Source organism: Dromiciops gliroides, chromosome X, assembly GCF_019393635.1.
Source record: "Dromiciops gliroides isolate mDroGli1 chromosome X, mDroGli1.pri, whole genome shotgun sequence".
NCBI lineage: Eukaryota > Metazoa > Chordata > Mammalia > Microbiotheria > Microbiotheriidae > Dromiciops > Dromiciops gliroides.
Genome location: NC_057867.1, coordinates 61890168 through 61910343, shown reverse-complemented (window position 1 = coordinate 61910343; position 20176 = coordinate 61890168). Strand labels below are relative to the sequence as shown.

General features: G+C 39.4%; 2 protein-coding genes across 2 annotated transcripts in view; one reads left to right on the top strand and one right to left on the bottom strand.

The window, feature by feature from the left end:
- LOC122733967 (protein phosphatase inhibitor 2-like) overlaps positions 1-20176 on the top strand; it is a 114831-nt gene that overhangs the window by 8484 nt on the left and 86171 nt on the right. The window lies entirely within an intron of this gene.
- The window catches only part of MAMLD1 (mastermind like domain containing 1), a 660207-nt gene that overhangs the window by 554252 nt on the left and 85779 nt on the right, over positions 1-20176 (bottom strand). The window contains exon 7 of the mRNA XM_043974332.1: positions 11260-11422. The gene's annotated coding sequence lies outside the window, so the exon portion shown is untranslated. The remainder of the gene's footprint in view (positions 1-11259; positions 11423-20176) is intronic.

Sequence of the window (20176 nt, the reverse complement as noted above, 5' to 3'; positions counted from 1 at the left end):
ACCCTCACTTGCCTGGGTACCTTTTCTTTTTCCGTTATCTGGCCTTATGAAAATGCCCTTCATCCTTCACTTGCCAGCATGCAGGTATACTGGACCCTGGAGGGAAGCAATAGTTGTCACTGAGGAAATCAGTTCTGGAATTGTCACTCAGTTTTAGAAATCACATTTTCAACCAAATCCATACATCCATCAATCTCAGTCAGCAAACATTTATTAAGTGCCTACTGAATGTACTAGGCTCTGTGCTAAGCCCTGGTGAGTGAAAGAAAATGTTTTCATTTCAGCTAGACTAATTCCATATGGCCAGTTTGTGTTGGTCTGTTTTGAGAATGGGTCTCCCTATCTCACCTGGGCTGGCAGTGCAGAGACCTCTCAAAAGCCCAATCCTACTTCTGATCAGCTTTCACCTATGCCTTTTCCTAAATTGGTTCACCCCTCCTTGGGCAACCTGGTGGCCCTCTATTTATAGGGGGCTTACCGTATGGGAAGTGCCAAACAGTGTGGACAACTGGCTTAGCCTTCGGAAGCTTAGAATTCTCAAACAGCCTCAGCAGAGGTTACAGGTGTGTCAGACAGACTCAGCTGTCCAATTTTTTTAAACCAGGTTTAATCTAGCACAACTCCTTCCCATTTCTGTCTTCCTCGCCTACTTGGTTGGGAGCCCACCTTGGTCTGCTCCCTTATATTATGATTCTCCCAGTGTTCTGATTCCAGATGACTTACGGCATGTATTTGACAGACCCTGTTGTTTAGGTGACTTGGGCCCATCTCACTTCTATAGTTACCAGCTACTCTCTGACCACCTCTCCATCTGGGTCCTGTGTTGCTGCTAAGCAACAACAAATGGTCATTCGCAAGCATCTAACACCCTCACCCCATATCTCAAGGTTGATTCTCTTTATCAAAGAAGACGTAGTATTTAAGAGCTTGAAGGGAACTTAGATGTCATCAGGTGGTAGATTTAGCTGAAAGAGACCCCAGAGGACAGTCAGTCCAAGCCCCTCACTTTACAGATGAAGAAGTGGGGTGATTTACCTCAGTTTACACAAATTATTAGCTGGCAGAATTAATTTTACTCCATCATTCCAGTAGCAACAGATTTACACAGTACAGCCTGAAAATATGGATTCAATATGGAATTCCTCTTGGTTCCTTCCTTCCCATTTTCCTTGAGATCCTCTAATTCCAAATCCAGAGCTCTTTCTACCACACATTTCTGGAGGAGACAATTTGGTTCTAGAGAGGTATGGTGATTTGGCCAAGGACACCGAGATAAGTGGCAGAGATCTAGTTTTCAAAGAGAGGTGACATCATAGATCTAGAGATGGAAAGGTATCTGAGGGGCCATTCAGTCCAACCCCCTCATTTTATAGAAAAGGAAACTAAGACCTATGAAGACCAAGTGACATCCAGGGAAGCAAGTGTCAAAGGTAGGATTTAAATCCCAGGACTCTTTCCACTTCATCATATTACTCCACATTGCCTCAAATATGGATTTATGATGAGAATGCAATTATATTTGATTCAAATGCCTTTTTGTCTCCATCGGATCCAAGTGCACTGAAAATACATATAGAATTGCAGGAAGTTACTGTGGGTCCTTTTCTAACTCTTTTCTCAGGGGTCCAGAATTGAAACTTATACCACTGCCCCCTATGAAGGGGAAAAGCCCTTTCAGTAGTCATATAATAGCACTTACACAACTGGAAAATGAAACACTAGGATTGGAAAGGAAGCCAGGACGACCTCATGCAAGACACCCAGAATGTTCACCACCAACCATCATATTTATTCTATCCCAAGGGGCATCTGCTTTCAGCGAATCAGGTCCATTTGGGAACTAGCTGCATATTCTGTGTCCTGGAGGACCTAGCACAGATCCTGACGCCTGAACCTATGGGCCCAGGTCACAGGCAGCAGTGCTTCGCCTACTTTTTGCACCAGACTGAAGAATGTGTATGGGGGTGGGTAAAGGATTCAATTCCACAAACATTTATTATATCCCTCTGGTGTTAAAGAGCACTGTGCTACTTAGTTGATATTAAAAACTCCAATCCCCGGAAAGCATATCAATCAATAGAGGAGATAAAATATGTAGAAAAGAACAATAGTACAAACTAATATGTAATAACTAATATGTGATGTAAGATGGCTTCAAACAAAGTGCTCTGTGAAATCTAAGTGGGGAAAGATCTTTACTGACTGGTGGGCAAGGGAACCATTCACAGAGGATGCATCCTTTGAGACGGGCTGTAAAGGATGGGTAGATTTCAACAACTTAAGTACACAGGAGGCAGTGAAGTGGGGAGGCATTCCAGGCATAGGGCATGGAATGAACAAACATAGAGAGGTAGGAAAACATGGCTTAATTTGTCCATGGTGTATAATGTACAGAGTAAAGGTATATGCTATGATGCTTAAAAGATAGTATGGTGCCAGATTGGGAGGGAGGGAGGGGAAGGTAGCACAGTTGGGGAGTACAAACTGTAGTCAGGAGGCAATAAGGGAGTAAGCCACCTGTAAGGAAGAATAATCTGAATTGGAGGCAGGAGAGAGCACCAAGAGAGCCAGGAAGCTACTATAATAGTCCTAGTGGCTAGTGATGAGGACCTGTACTGGGGTGGTGGCAATGAGAAGGGAGAGGAGAGCAGAAAAATGCATGCAATTTGGATTCAGAAGCCCTGAGTTCAAGTACATGCTCTACTACTTGCTAGCTATGTGACCTTGGGCAAGTCACTTCCCTACTTTGGGCCTCAGCTTCCTTCCCTGTAAAATAAGGTCATCAGAGTCAATGATCCCCAAGGTCTCTTCAGCTGCGAGTCCTATACACAGAAATTACAGAGGTAGCATCAAGAGGACTTGGTAAAAAAACTGAATATGTCAATGGTGAAGATAAAACCACAGTTCAATAGTGAAGACTAAGTGAATGGCAGTGCTCCTGAGAATCATTATGAAGTCTGAAGGTTAAGAGAATAACCTCGATTTGGAAAATATGAAGCTCCAAGTTCCAGCAGGACATCTTGGTAAAGATGATCTGTAGACATTTGGAAATGTAGGTCAGAAGCCGGAGAGAGAGGTCAAGTCTGGAAAAATAGATCTGGAAGTCAGCTATACAGAGGGACTTGTTTAAAGTCTCTGGAGTGAATGAAATTGCCAAGGGTAAGAATATAAAGAAAGAAAAGGGCTGAGGACTAAACCTTGGAACACACTCAGTTTGAAAAGTTTCAGAAGAAGAGGACTCCCTAGAAAGAGCCATAAGTTGCATTCCATGAGTCTTTTAGTCAATCCATCCATCCATCCATCCATCCATACATACATACATACATACACACAGTGGTCATGCATATGTGGCACTGGCCCTAAAGCTACTATCCCAACTCATACTCAGGTCCACAGAGTTAGGCCTGAGGGGTTGAGGTATGTTTTCTAATGCCTACCAGTCGGCTTCTTGCCATGATTATAAGGTAATTAATATGAATTAGTAAATCAGACTTAATTAGCTGTAAGAAATAGGCATTGACTAGGGTGGTGTAGTAAGAGCAGTTAGCACCAAAAAAAAAAATCCCTTTAGAAGTCTGTATATACAAAGTCCAGAGGAAAGTGGACTCAAGCTTAGAGATGACCTGTGGCAAATAGGTAACTCACAATTCTTGGAAGTCCTTTTGCTGGAATCCTCCAGATGTTCCTCTTAGGCATGGGGGAGCGAGCTTCTGCTGGGTTCCTTGTACAACCTTGATTCTGCCTCCATTCTGTCCTTGGCTCCTGATGCAGACATTGCTATTAACTTTTCCAGGGGTACTGCTAGGATGTCAATGGGGAGACAGTAAGTCCCAAATCCTCCAAATGCTAAAGCTCACGCGGTCCTTTTCTGACCAAGGAAGATAAGAGGAGGAGAATGATTCTGAGACCCAAAGCTCTGCTCCTTCATGACCCCCACCCTTAACCCCAATCGATTCCTTCTCAGGGGCTGAGCTCTCTCCTGGCTCTCTACTCAAATAAAAATTGGTTACAACTAACGAGATGGTTTTATACAGACCCCAGAGGGTGTGATCAAATCCCTCAGTCAATCTGAACACACTTCATGTTACATCTAGGGAAATCTCCTAATAAATGGATCAGGGGTGGGATAGGAGTGAGATGATTTGAACCCCCTTATAAATATAACATCCATAGTCTGTAAACCCAGCCCCAGTCCAACAATACACTAAAGAGGAGCAGAGCAAAAATTAATTGATATCTTCTCCCAGTATGGGTGTAGACTTGCCACTGTTCCTTAAGAACATTTCTGTAACACTTCAAAAGATACACGGTTTTACCAGAGTGAGCAATTCTTCTGCCAACACAGATTTTAACCCTACCATACCATAATAAATAGTCTTATGAATTGTAGTTGCTAGAAAAAAAAAAACATTGCCTGGAGGTCAATCTCCTATTAGAAAGTTTCTTCACACTTAGCTAGTGTGGTAATACTAATAACTGCCATTTTTACATAATGCTTTAAAGTTTACAATGAATTTTATATGCATAATCTCATTTGAAACTCACACCACCTCTGTGAGATCGATACTACTGGTATTATTATACCCATTATTACAGAGGCTCACAGAAGTTGAATGATTGCCTGCCTATGCCCACACTGCTGGTAGGGGGGATTTGAACACAGGTCTTCCTAAAACTAAGGTCACCTCCAAGCCATGAAAAGTCACTTGAAAAGGACTTTATTGGAGGTCAGGAACACCAGGGATGCCTAAAGTTAATAATATTTGCTAAATGGAATTAGAACCACACACAAATTCTGTTTAAATAGTCTTTTTCTAGGGTTATAAATGATCAAAGATAGTGATACCAAACTAAATTGTACATAAGGATCTCTGTGGGCTGCATATCGACTTCAAAAACCACATATTAACATTATCTATGGTCTATTATATTTTTTATTTATTCTGTTAAATGTTTCCCGATTACATCTTAATTAGGTTTGGGCCCACTAGGGGGCAACAATGGGCCAGGTGTTTTACACCTGTGATCTAAGCCACTGGCAATTTTCTTGTTAATGGTGTCTTTCTCCATTTTGAACAGGCATTAGCACTATGTTCAGAGCCCTTGTATGTTTATCCATTAAACCTGGTTCAGAGTTAAGCAGTAAGGGAACGAGGTGTATATGGCGGGAGGGGGAGATGAATTTTATCATCAGACACTGACTTGAGTCACTTGTTCTATTCCCCAGCTTCTACTGCCATGCATTAACTCAGCTTCTAGCTTTTACCAACAACCACAAAATCAGGGAGCCCCAGGCAGTGGGAGACAGTGGAGGGAAGGAAGGTGGGGAGCAAGAGAACATCATACATTAAAATTGCATCCCTGGCCATCAACATGTTTTAACTGGGCCCGTAGCCTAGCCCTGCCCCTGGTGCTGCACATGACCAGAAAACACTTGGAAGTCATTTAAGACTCTAGCTAAGCTTTCCTAAATTTTATTATTATTGTTCTCATTATAATCTATTAGAAGGGAAGAAATATAGAAATTGTATACATTAAGCAAAATAAGCATCAGGAGATTTCACAAAAAAATAAGCCTTTCCATAGATTATCTTTCTAATACCTGTCAAATAAACCCACATTCAAACTGAGGATTTCTTAAAAATCTCAAGTTTTGATGGATTTTTCAATCCATCTTCCTTGGCACTTTTGTTCATTCATTTTATGCATAGATAAATTAGTTTCTAGATCACCTTTAATAATCGCAATTCCTCTCCAGAACTGATAGGCAGAACTTCTGGTCCATCTTAGTTGCCAAAAGACCCAGACATGCATCTTTTAAAATAAAAAGCATTTGTACTTTCCAGCAAAGCATTGCCATGTTATGTTCATGACACCCAATAGAAGGAAGCGTTGCTATCCATTAGTGATACACTAATGCATTCTATTTCTCACAGCAACCCAAAAGAAGGTAATATGAGCCACTCTCTCTGGCACTGTTTGAGGCTAAATCATGCTATTGAAAAATGAACTATAATTTCTATGAAAGTGAGCACTATCTAAACACTGAAATGGCAGAGGAATCAAAGTGAACCTGGTATTTTTTTAGGTGCCAACTGTGCTTATTCCCAGAAAAATCAGGAATCACTAAAGATACCTGTCCTTGCACAGCTTCTGAACCAGCAAATAGTAAACATAAGAGAGGGAATGACCCCTATTCTATTTCTTCTCCTTTCTCCTATCATCATTCTTTTCTCACTTCTCTTCTCTTTCTTATTCTTTCTAAAGGGGAAAATAACCGCTTGGTGTCCCACTTACAGTTGAATAAGCTGATAAGGAAATTTCTCAGTATGGCAAAAGTATTGATTTTTTTGAAAGGTAAAACCTTTCTCCATCACCAGGACATGAATCACCAAAATATTCTGACTCATCAGTGGTTTTCAGAAGAAAGCCGTGAGCTTACAAAAAGGCTAATGAGGGATGTACTCATTTTCTGGGGCGAGACAACCGTCACATCAGTGAAAAAAGATACATCATTAAGACAAAGAATCACCTTTGTTTCATCTGAGCTGTCAGTGTGGGGGCTCATTCTAGTTCCATCAGGGAAAGCTGACTGCATAGCAACACTAGACATTGCGAAGTCTACCCACTACACTGATTGTATTTGTGTAGAAAGTGGGAACAAGATCAGGCCAGTGGTAGATTTGATGCTAAAGACCTCCAAACCTGGCTGGTGATACAGATCACTTCTGTCTGAGACTGTGATTCCAGAGGTGTGTACTAGTATAAGATTAAGCTAGGAGGGAGAAATATCTTCTGAACTAAAGAAGTTCACAGACAGGCAGTACAAAGGCAGAGGGATTTTGTTTTCTATTTACCTCACGATTACAGAAACTTTCTTTTCTTTAACTCAATTTTATTATTTTTTCAAGTTAATGAGCATTTTCCTCTCCTCAGTCCTTCCAACTGAACAACAAAATAAGAAAAAAAATCCTCATAACAAATGTTCAGTCAAGCAGAGCAAATTCCATCACTGATCATGTCAAAATATGTTATATTTCATTCGACATTTTGAATCCATCATATCTATGTCACGAGGAGAGTGGTGTGCTTCCTCTGTGGTCCTCTGGCACTGGGCTTTATCACTGCACTGAGCAGAGTTCTAAAGTTGTTCAAAGTTGTTTTCTTTATAAGGTTGTCACTGTATAAACTGTTCTACTTCTGCTCACTTTACTCTGTATCAGTTCACAGAGCGCTTCCTATTTTCTTTTGACACCATAATATTCCATCACATTCCTATCTCTTTCATGGCCTGATAGATGATAAATCACCTCTCTGCAAATACATACCTCAAAATATCCTGGAGAATTCAACTCTAACATGTACTGTGCCACAGCCCAAACTGTGGCCTACAATCATGGCCAGAATATGGAGCCATAAACACTGAAGAAAGTTTTAAATAGATATCACCATACCAAATACTCATATTGAAGCTTCATGAAACCAAAAGCTTTCAAAATAAAGAGGCCTGGAGTAGGTCAAAATCACATGGTAGCCGAATGAGGTATATAGCATTCACGTTATTCTGTCTGCTATTGGTATGAAGAATGCTTTGAGTAATCCTACAGAAAATGAAATTGTGCCCTAATGCTTTTATTCAACTATAAAAAGCAATTATTTTGTCGGCCTATGAATTAATCCATTGAACATTAAACAAACAGAAAATAATAACAAGATAGCAACTTATCTCAGGACTGTTTTTACCTGAACCATATCAAAAAGGATGAAGATTAGATGTTAATGATAATAATCTCATCAAAGCCCAATCCCAACTCCAAACCCCCCGAGAAGATGTGGAAGACTTCTGGTTGTCTATATGATCAAAAGAAGCTCAACATAATGAAAATACAAGTTGGATAAAACACAAAACAGAAAGTTTGTGTACCATTAATATAATAAATGAAAGAAAACTTCCATCAAGGGCAGTGACTGAAAGTCTACACTTCAAGATTCTATTTGGGGTTTTCTTGGCAAAGATACTGGAGACATTTGCCATTTCCTTCTTGAGCTCATTTTACAGATGAGGAAACTGAGGCAAACAGGGTGAAGTGACTTGCCCAGGGTCACCCAGCTAGTACATGTCTGAAGCTGGATCTGAACTGAGGAAGATGAGTCTTCCTGACTCCAGGCCGGCATCTACATGCCCACATGGAAAAATGTTCACCATTTTAAACATGCCACAAATGCAATAATTCTAAAAACAAATTACATAATACATGACATTTTCCAGGAAAATAATTTAAGCTTACTCTGGTTTTCCCTAGCCTTTAAGTGATTATCATTACTCCTGAAAACTGAGTATGGTTTTCAAAAATCATACCAAAAGATCATATTAATCACTTGGTGTACATGGAGGTCAGGTTAAATGGTTCCACTGAAAAACATGAAATAGATCAAGAAGAAAGCATCCTTTCCACCTCTTTGTTTTTGCGGGGCAAAGGGGGTTAAGTGATTTGCCCAGGGTCACACAGCTAGTAAGTGTCAAGTGTCTGAGGCCGGATTTGAACTCAGGTACTCCTGAATCCAGGGCCAGTGCTCTATCCACTGCACCACCTAGCTGCACCCCCCTCACCTCTTGACAGAGAGAAGGTAGTGGATGAAACAGGCATTCGTGGACATGGCCTGTATATGGATCTGTTTTGTTGACAATGCTAACTTGCTACAAAGAGAGGGTTTCCTTTGGGGGTTGAAGGAGGGGGCAGTAGAGCTAGAAAGATAAGAAGAAGGAAAGGGGGAGAGAAACAGAGATAGAGACAGAGACAGGAAAGGAAGGAGGGATAGAGATAGAGAGATACATAGACAGAGAAACAGAAAGGGGAGAGAAAGGGGGGAGGAAGGAAAGGAGAGAGAGAGAAAACAGAGAGATAATGACAGACAGAGACAGACAGAGAGGGACAGAGACAAAGAGAAAGAGAAAAAACATAGAGACAGTCAGGGGAAAGAAAGAAACAGATGGAGACAAATAGGTAGGGAGGGATAGGGTCTCAGAGAGAGGGGGGGATAGGAAGAGACAGAATCAATGGATTATTTTTTTTAATGCACACAAGAGGTTTAGGGAAAGAAGAGACAAATAGAACAGCATCTAGAACCAATGTGCTAAATTTAGTATATACTTAAATAAAATAGCTGTACATAATGAGATTCCTGTTTTCAAACACCATAGGTTTTTTTCCATTCTTTGGAAATGTTGTTTGTTGGTGTTTTCCAAGTTCAGAATAACACAAAAAATTTAAAATTAAAAAAATTAAACAGCTACTTCATCTCATAGAAACTTTTTCTAATGATATCAAAATATCATTTGGACTAGATTCTTAATGTGTAAAAATTCTTAATGTATATTAAGGAAGAACAGATTGAAGTCCTTGAGTTTGAATCTAGAGGTCAAATTGAACCAACAGATGAAAGAAATACTTAGAAATCCTTTGGTCTTCTACAGGCAAGACACATCAAGCATGAGACTGATAAGGAGAAAACTGAGGCTGGGTATATTAAGGGACTGACTGGCAACATGGTCTAGTGGAGAGACTACTCAACATGGTGCCAGGAAGATCTGAGTCTGAATCTCATTTTAGACACTCATTAGCTATGTGACCCTGAGCAATACGTATAATTTCTTCAATCTATAAAATTAGTGTATTAGACTCAATGATCTATAGGTCCTTTCTAGCTCTAAATCTATGACCCTATGATTCTGAAGCCAAAACTTAAAGTGAAGAACACATATAGAGCAATTAACATTTATGCAGCACTAGTATTAAAGCATACTTTTGGTATAGTAAAAATGGATAGCATCAAATCCAGAAAGAGTCCAAAAAAAACCATGTTTAATGTTCTCATTACCCCAAGGCAGCTAAGATAGAATGCTGGTCCTGGAGCCAGGAAGACCTAAATTCAAATCCAGCCTCAGATGCTTACAAGTTGTGCAACTTTGAGCAAATCACCTAATCTCTGCCTCAGTTTCCTCAACTGTAAAATGAGGATAATTATAGCACCTTTCTCACAGGACTGTTTTGAGGACCAAATGAGATAATATTTGTAAAAGTCCTTAGCATGGTGCCTGGCATATAATAAGTGCCTAACAAATGCTATTTCTTTCCTCCCTTATAGGAAGATTAATACTACCTCATCAAAAAAATTGGAAGAAGATTGATAGTTATTTTCAAAGCACAAAATATACAGGCTTAAAATTTATAGAAAAAACTTCTGGAACTCACATACCTCATTTCACGAAGCAATAGCAAAGACATGATACATACATACACATATATACATACATGTTTTCATATATGTGTATATATGTAACTAGATTTGTTGAATGGCACTAAAAGTGGTTTATCTTGAGACGATGGCTATGAAACAGTTAAGATACAAGAGTGAAATCGAAAAATGCTCCATTGGCAATAACCACAGGAATTTAAACAACATATCACCAAGAAGCCCAAAATAAATAGCTGAGTAATTCAGATTTGTTTATGGATATACCACCAGAAATTACAGAGTTCATCCTTAAGGATCCCATATTTATTGCTCAAAGCAGATTATGCAATGAAATAGTGGAAACTGTGCAATAATATATCACTGCAGGTTTGCAAAACTTTAGCAACTACTGGACACCTAGAAAGACACAATCAAGTGGCTAGAATTATACACCAGCAGTTTTACAAATCCCCCTACTACAAATACAAATCCCAAGATATCCTTGAGAATTCAACAAATAAAGTGTGCTGGAACATTTTCATCAGAATTGCTCATTTGAGTTGAGTTTTTTTTTAAACTTGACAGTTCCTTCCATTGACAAATGAGAAAATTCACCAATATATACTGCATAACTTTTCCAACATCAAATTTATAAAGAGCAATCAAATTTATGTATCAATAGGTAAAAAGGTCAGTTACTTGTTTTCTGACCTGGCTGTCCCAGAAAAGTCTTTTCTAAGGACACAGTTTGCTAAGAGGAGACTGGTTTCATAACTTGATTGCTGAAGATTCTCACAAGTTATCACTTGGCAATAAAAACTTCCTAGTAAAGGATGTATGCAACACACAACAATGAAAAAGGGTTCTGCTACCCATTATTCGAATCAGATGAAAGCATTCTATTTTTCCACATCTGTTAAAACAAATAATCCCCCAAGGATTCTCCCCAACACTATCCACCATATAAAGACCATACTTATAAAAAGTAAACAGTAATGTTTGAGAAAATAAATGCTTTCTTACCACTTTCATATAGCAATGGAATAGAAGAGAATGTAGCATCAACATATTATTTGCTGGGTCTAGACTGTCCTCTTCACAGAACGTTGGCCACAATGGGCACTGGAGAAAAGTCCAGCACCTTACAGATACCTCACCGCACACAGCTTCTTAGTCAGGTAGAGTCCTGGAGAGAGTACCATGAAACAAACTATCTTAAAAATCTTTTGGGGGGTTTTCAACGTAACATCAAATTCATCCCTTGCAAGATGACCAACTGTTCACTTGCATGTATTCCTTAGGTCCCTCTGCCTGTCCTTTCCCAAGATTGAAGAGGGCGCTTCAGTGCCACCAGTACTGGGCGAGGCCAGGTGAAGCATAGAGTCACTTTGCAAGCTGTAAATAGTTAACTACTCTGAGTTGCTGGTTGCTGGGGCAACTAGAAACATTTGTTTAGTGGACATATATCTATTCAGTAGCATATATTAAAAAAAAACCTTTTAAGAAAATGTCGTTATTTTTCAAATGCGTTAAAATTTCCATATAAAAGGGCAAACGTCCACTTGGCTACATAAAGGAAGCACCATAATGTACCTGATTAACACTTGCAAGGTATTTGTTATGATACTTAGGCCAGAAAAATATGAGTCACTAAATTGCTACAAAAGACGAAAAGCATTTCAAGAAATAATTGGAGTTGATGATAATTCTTTAAAATTACAATTTGCAAGTTTGAAGAGAAAATGTCTCCAAGTGGAAATGTTATTCTCTGTCCCCCTGGTTTATGATGTTAAGGTTACTTGGGAGTCATGATGTAGTACTGTGATTTTTTCTCTTGAAAAATCTCCAAGGAATCCAAGGAATTAAAGTCATAAATTTAATTTCAATATCTGGAAAACTATGAGGCCAATTATTAAGGAAGTAATTTCAGAATACCAGGAGGGCACAGTGAGAAACAGCAGTCAATACGAGTTTGGAAAACTCAAATCATGCCAAACTAAGTTTTATTTCCTTTGTCACCCTAAGAAGACAAGCTGAATGACTAGAGATTATGAAGCCAACTGAACATATCTTGAGTAGAGTGATGCACAAGGGTACAATGGAACCTTACGTTCTCACAAGAGGAGAAAAATATGGAAGAGATGGAATTAGTAAGAAGGAAACCCACCAGAATGAGGACCTTGGGTGCAGTATGAGCTGAAGGGATGAGAGGAGAGACTGAGAGCACAATGGGGTCCAGGAATGGACCTCAGACTACATGGATTATGAGAAATGGCTTTGTGGATCCAGCAGCAAGCAGTGGCATCACAATCAGCAATAAGACTAATTCAAAAGGGGCTATCCCCACCTTGGGAGCTAAGATTAAATACAATATCAATACATTCAAGAAATTAATGTCAATATCACACAGTTCATTAAGGGAAAATACAAAGTGTTTTTAGTTAGAGAGGACCTTAGTCAAACCATTCCATTTTAGAGATGAGCAAATAGAGACCCAGAGAAGTTTAAGGACTTGCCTGTGGTCACAAAGCTGGAATTTTAACCCAGGTATTCTGATTCCAAATCTAATATTCTTTATATGCCATGTTCTTGCATCAAATGAATCCATATGGAACAGGAACAAAGCTGGCTGGCCAACTGTGTTAGGATGAAATAAGTGGGGTTTGTTGTAGGAAGAAAAAGAGTCTGTGGTATTAGATTTAGACTATTTACAAAATAAACAATTTCTTACACATGTAAAGCATTTTACAGTTTACAGGGCATTTGCACATCTATTGTCTCATTTTATGCTTAGCATTTAGCATAGTACCTGCCACAGAGTAGGTCCTTAATAAAATGTTGATTGATTGATTGCCTAAGGATCAGAAGTACTAGGCAGGAGACAGGGCAGTGAACCACTAGGGAAGCTTTAGGGGAAGTATGGAGTAGGGAATAGTGTGCTGGATTGGAAGTCAGGAAGACCTAGGTTCAAATCCCTAATCAGGAACTTTCTAGCCATGTGACCCTTGGCCAGTTACTTAACCTCCATGTGCCTTAGTTTCTTCCTCTGTAAAATGAGGGATTTGGCCTTGATGACCTCTATGGTATCTTCTAGCTCTAAATCTATAACCCTATGATCCCATAAGTGACTTGTCCAATGTCAAGCAATTAGTAAGTAGAGAAGCCAGGCCTGGAATCCAGTTCTTCTCACTTCAAGTCTTGTTCTCATTCACTACCCTACACTTTTGCAGGAATTTGGGGAAGGGGGAACAACTCTACCCTCCTGAAGATGAAAGTTTTTTAAAGGGAAATCTCTTGTTAACCATTTTTTTTTTTTTAGGCAATGGGGGTTAAGTGACCCGCCCATGGTCACACAGCCAGTAAGTGTCAAGTGTCTGAGGCCGGATCTGAACTCAGGTACCCCTGAATCCAGGGCCGGTGCCCTAACCCCTGCGCCACCTAGCTGCCCCCCCAAATTTTTTTTGTGTGTGTGTGAGGCAACTGGGGTTAAGTGACTTGCCCAAGAGTCACACAGCTAGTAAGTGTTAAGTGTCTGAGACTGGATTTGAACTCAGGTCCTCCTGACTCCAGGGCCCGTGCTCTATCCACTGTGCCACCTAGCTGCCCCACCATTTTCTAACAGATACAAACCTGCTCTATGGGTTATACAAGGTCGATAAGGGAAATTCAAGAAAAGCAAGAGGTCATCTACCCATGTTAATCGGGTGACCTGGATATTTAAACAGGAGACAACTACTTCTCTTCCCTTTTCTATAACCAGGTGGATGGTCATTGACAAGGTCGCCAAAAGTAAAATTGGACCATCATTTGAGAACCAGAAGGCACACTCAATATTATATAATTTAGCCCCCATATTTGACAGAGAATAAAATAGAGACCCAGGGAATGGATGTGACTCGTTCACAGTCACATAAGTGACAAGTGTCAGGACTGAGAGTCCTGGCCAGATCTGACCCCAACTCCATTACTCCAAGCTGCTCTTCTCTGCCTTCATAGTTTACTCATATAAAATGAAAAGGGAATGAATATTCAGCTTCTCATATAGCCGGACAATGATTACAATGTAAAGGTTTTGTTTCCTTTTTCTCTATTCCCACTACTGCGAGACTGGTATACAGATTGCATCTGGCACTAAGTGGCTAGTAGGTGGCCAAATTGGCCTACTTAGTTGTAATAACAAGGTGGAGAGATGTTCTCCAAAGGTCTGTGGGGGTTCAGACACTTGTCCTGCTACCAGAGTAGGCTTTTTATGGTTTTGTACATTGCTGTTGTGTAGAAATAGATTTAGATTAGAAGTAGAGTGGATATCACTGCAGGTAGCATTGCCATTTCACTGAAATGAAAGTAATGTCTGTGTACACTAGTGTCTGCTTTTAACAGCATTACTAAGCCCTTTGTTACCATTTAGTTATAATAACTGTTGTAAGTCAGGCATCCCCTGGATTTTCAAGTAATTACATAAACACAGTGTATATGTTGGGTATGGTAGAATAGTACTTTCTCAGGAAGCAAACCCTTTCTCAGTGACTTCTCCATTGTTTGTTGGGTGCCATCTATAATGCCTTAATATAGCCAGGCTAAAGACTAAGAGACTTGTCACTGGGAGATTGACTACAGGTGATGAATTCTTTATTCATGGCAGTATGAAACAAAGCAAGACAAAATGCCCCTCACCCCCGGTCTTGTGTTCCACTTCCCACTTTCACAGTGACTGTGGCAGACTACCAAAAACTAAGATGGAGGCTGCCAGGAATCATATACTTTGTAGGCCATCTTAAACATTAATTTAATAGCTGGTGTCCTGATGTGAAATCTCTGACCAACAATCAAAGAAATGACAAACTAGTATGGGAAATGAATCCTGCCAAAATTGTCATCCCCACTCCTGAGTGAAAGCAGAAGCCAAAGAGAAAATGCAGCTAAATATAAGGATGGCTTCTAGGTTTTCCTTGGAAAAATAAATAAAGGTATAGTTGGTTTTCTCATGTATCCAAAGGCAGTGAGAAACAGCATTTTATGAGACACTTGGCCATCTTGCCTTGAAATGGTCATAAAGACAACTGCAGCTTGCTTGTTGACACCTAGAATTCTACAAAGAACTTGACAAGGTCCTACATGCCAAGTAAATATATAACTTGATACTCATTCATTTCAGTGCAAAGTTAGGCTCAAGGGAGAATAGTGAAAAATCAGCAGGAAAATATGGTGGTTCAGAATTAAGAAATGAAAGAAGCCAAGGCTTGTAGACAACTCAGAAGTGTCTTAACAAAAGCTAGCGTGTAGGCAGTACTTTTAAGGCTTGCTAAGCACTTTACAAATGTTTTTTCATTTGATCCTCAAACAACTCTGGGAGGTAGATGCTATTATCATCCCCATTTTACAGTTGAGGAAACTGAGGCAGACAGCAGTGAAGTGACTTGTCCTTAATCACACAGTCAATAAGCATCTGAGACAAGATTTGAACTCAGGTCTTCCTGACTCCAGATCCAGTCCCCTATACACTGTACTACCTAGCTACCTCTAGGCCTAGACAAACCTTCTTGCTTGTATACCATGGAGATTTTCCTCAGGAAGATAATCAGAAGGCCCTAGGTATGGTGAGCACTGAACAATATCACAAAGAATGAAACAGACTATATCATTTGAAGAGGGAGAGTCCAGACCTGTTATTTCACTTATTTAAAGAACTACCTATATGGAAACTGTTTTCACCAATGCAAACTGTCTATAGCAGATAGTCACAGGTCATGGAGAGGCTTAATTGGCTTGCCCAAGACCACATGGTATGTGTCAGTAGCAGGGCTGGAATGCAGTCTTTCTGGTTACAAGGCTGACCTTCTATGTATTCTGCAGCCTCTCAACTATATCATAAGAGAGAAGAAACTCATTGCTATGTGGGAGTCGTAGCCGAATCAGCCATCTCTTTAATGACTTTTGGGGATGTTGTAGGACAATCAAGTGCAGATTGGATTATAGAGCCTCTGAGGTCTTTTCCAACTCTGAGGTGTTGTCATTCTGTGATTTCTTCACCTCTGTTTTAATCTACTGGAGAAGGAAATGGCAAAACACTCCAGTATCTTTGCCAAGAAAACCCCATGGATAGTATTGGCATGATATGGTCCACAGGATCAAGAAGAGTCAGACACGATTGAACGACTGAACAACAACAATATATGATGTGGTCTGATCATATAGCCTTTTCATCATAGATCATTCTGTTGGAATTACTGTGTGTGTGTGTGTGTGTGTGTGTGTGTGTGTGTGTGTTGTGAATCATGGTAGAGGGAGGGGGAGGAAGGAGGGAAGTTTGCACTTGGCCTGGCACACACCCTCCAGTATCAGGCACATAATCACAAGTACAACTACAGCTACAACTACAAGACTCTCTCACTCTAACTGCAACATACCACCAACACTCACTCTTACCACAATCACCAGCCATCCCTCCACACTCCATTCCATTTCTAAATAGGTATTTCTGTGCTCTCCATAGCCTTTGGAATACACCTGTTTTCTTTTTTCACTCTTAGATGCAGATCATCCTGGGTTCGTGACACCAATTAAGCCAAAGCTGGGAGCACATATGGATGCAAATGAAGGGCAGATAACAAACAACCAAAAAATATAACAAATTTACCAGTGTTTCTCCAGTGGTCTATACTCATAATCGATGATGGTAGAACTCAAATGGAACTCTAATACCTCAGTACGAGATTACTATATGAGAACAAGATGAAGGCAGAAAGAAAAGCTAGCCCTAGCCAAGTACACACAGAAGACAACCATGTTGGAGGCAGCACATTTTTAAAGTATTGGGGGATCAGGTTTTAAGATATCTGAAAGAAGGGAAGATACCAAATGGTTAGAAAAATTCATAGATGACATTACTACTTCCCAAAGAGTAAATAAGAAGCTAGCAACAATGACTGTCCCATATATTCCTTGTTATCTCTAGGATCAATACAAACAACTCTACTTTGGTATCTAAAGCACTTTACAACCTATCTCCTTGTATTTATATATTTGATATAGTCTTATCTCTATTCATGTGGTCTCCACAGATAGAATGTAAACTCTTTGAGGATAAAGATTCTTTCATTTTTATCTCCATAACCCCAGCCCCTGGCACATAGGAGGTGTTTAAAAGGTACTTGTTGATTAAGATTCACCACTGTCATGAATAACATCATGTATAGAGTCCTAATGAAATAGAGATTCCTCATGGATGATGGGGAATCCTCCATATAATCAATCCTCTTTACTGATGGCATTGAGTTGGTTGCACAAAGCCTCAGAAGTCCACAGGAGCTCAATGAGGTCCACAATCACTCAAAAGAAATCAGCCTAACAACCCATACAAAAACTGAATGGAAAAGCAAAGTAGCCAAACAAAATGGATAAAGAATGCCTATTGTACAAATCGCAGCATACAACTGGATAGACACCCTTGTTGAATCGATGCAATAGTTGTTGTTATTGTTGTGGAGTCATTCAGTCATGTCTGACTTTTTGTGACCCCATGGACTATGGCTTGCCAGTCTCTTCTGTCTTCCATTCTTTCCTGAAGTTGATTCAAGCTCACATTCATTGCTTCCATGACACTATCTATCCTCATTCTCTGCCATTCCCTTCTCCTTTCGCCCTCAGTTTCTCTCAACATCATTCTTTTCCAATGAGTCTTTTCTTATGATGTGGCCAAAGGATTTAAGCTTCAGCTTCAGGATTTGTCCTTCCAATGAAGAGTCTGAATTAATTTTTTAGAGTATTGACTGATTTGATCTCCTTGCTATAAAGGAACTCTCCAAAGTCTTGTCTAGCACCACAATTCAAAAGCATCTTGGGTAACCCTGCATGGCATAGCTCATGGTTTCACTGAGCTATACAAGCCCCTCTACCATGAAAAGGTAGTGATCCCAGAGGGGAGTCCATCCATACGAATGTACAGTTTCTTGGCCAGGCACTACAGAAAACCAGTGAACTTGGTCCAAAATTGAACAAGATGAGAAAATGTGATTGCACTTCAACTGAGAAAGAGTACACTTTCAGCAATCTCAGGATGCTCCCTGAAATGAAAACCAGTCTTTTTAACATCAGTATTCTTCTGGTGATCATCTGCAGGTGATTCCATCTGAAATCATCCAAGAAATATGAAATCAGAAAAGGTTGTGGGCTGATCACATAGCAAGAGTAAAGTATAACAAATAAATGGAAAGCCTGAGGGCTATAGCAGCACCACAAAAATGTAAAAAGATCTAGACCTAGAGAAAGGCTTTTGATGCCCTGGGTAGATCCTCTGTGGAGAATTAATGAGAAGACATGAACAACTGTCACACAGGATGAAAAAGCATATGTGCACTGTGATCTCCATTGGCTGTAATATAAGATCATTTGAGGGCAAGGACATTTTGCTTTTGTCTTGTTATCTCCAGAGCCTAGACAGTGGTTGGTACATAATAAGCTCTTAATAAAGGCTTGTTAATTGACTGTTAGTGGACAGAGTAATCATATATAGATCACAGATCTATTAAAGCATTTAAGAGAGCTATCTTTATTTTCTTTTTTTCACTTTTTAATGTAATAAACATTTTTATTTATAGTTTTGGTTCCAATCTTTATCCATCCTACACTCCTTCCCCTCCCCTCTCCCTGAGGTGGCCAGCAATAAGATATGGGTTATACATGGATGATTATGTAAAACATTACCATATTGTGTCATTTTGTACAAGAAAACTTGATTAAAAGAAAAGAAAGTGAAAAATAGTATGCTTCAGTCTGTTCCATAAATATCAGTTCTTTCTTTGGAGGTGGATAGTATGTTTCATCAATAGCCTTTTGGGATTGTCTTAGGTCATTGTCTTGTTGAGAATGGTCAAGTCATTCACAGTTCTTCATCAAACAATATTGTTGTCACTATGCACAATGTTCTGATCACTTCACTATACATCATTTCATATATGTCTTTCCCAGCCTTTCTGAAGTCATCCTGCTTGTTATTTCTTATAGCACAATAATATTCCATCATCATCATATATCACAGCTTGTTTAGCCATTCCCTGATTGATGGTCATTCCTTTGATTTCCAATTCTTAGCCACCACAAAAAGAGCTGGTATAAGTACTTTTGTACAGATAGGTCTTTTTCTCTCTCTAGGAATGTCTTTGGGATATAAACCTAGCAGTGGTATTTCTGGATCAAAGGGTATGCACAGTTCTATAGCCTTTTGGGCATAGTTCCAAATTGCTCTCGAGAACAGTTGGATCTTTTCACAACTCCACAGTGGATTAGCGTCCCAGCTTCCCCACATCCCCTCCAACATCCAATATTTTCTTTTTTTATTATATTTGCCACTCTGATAGGTGTGAGGTGATCTCTCAGTGTTGTTTTAATTTGCATTTCTCTGATAAATAGTGATCTAGAGCATTTTTTCATATGATTACAGATAGTTTTGATTTCTTTGTCTGAAAACTGCCTGTTCATATCCTTTGACCATTTATCATTGGGGAATGACTTGTATTTTTATAAATTTGGCTCAGTTTTCTATATATTTAAGAAATGAGGCCTTCATCAGAGATATTTGTTTCAAAAAGTCTTTCCCAGTTTTCTGCTTCCCTTGTAATCTTGGTTACATTAGTTTTGTTTGTGCAAAAACTTTTTAATTTTATATAAGCAAAATTATCTATGTTACATTTTGTTTTACTCTCTATATCTTCTTTGGTCCTAAATTCTTCCTCTGCCCATAAATCTGACAGATGAACGATTCCATACTCTCTTAATTTGCTTATGGTATCATCAAAAGCTATCTTTAAGTTCACATTTGCAATAAACTTGGGAATTGATAAAGTATAGTAAATAGCTCAATTCACAATGAAGATCTACATCTAAAGTATCTTGAAAGCAAGTGGGTTTGTTTTTTGGTCTTGGTTTTGTTTTTTTGCAGGGC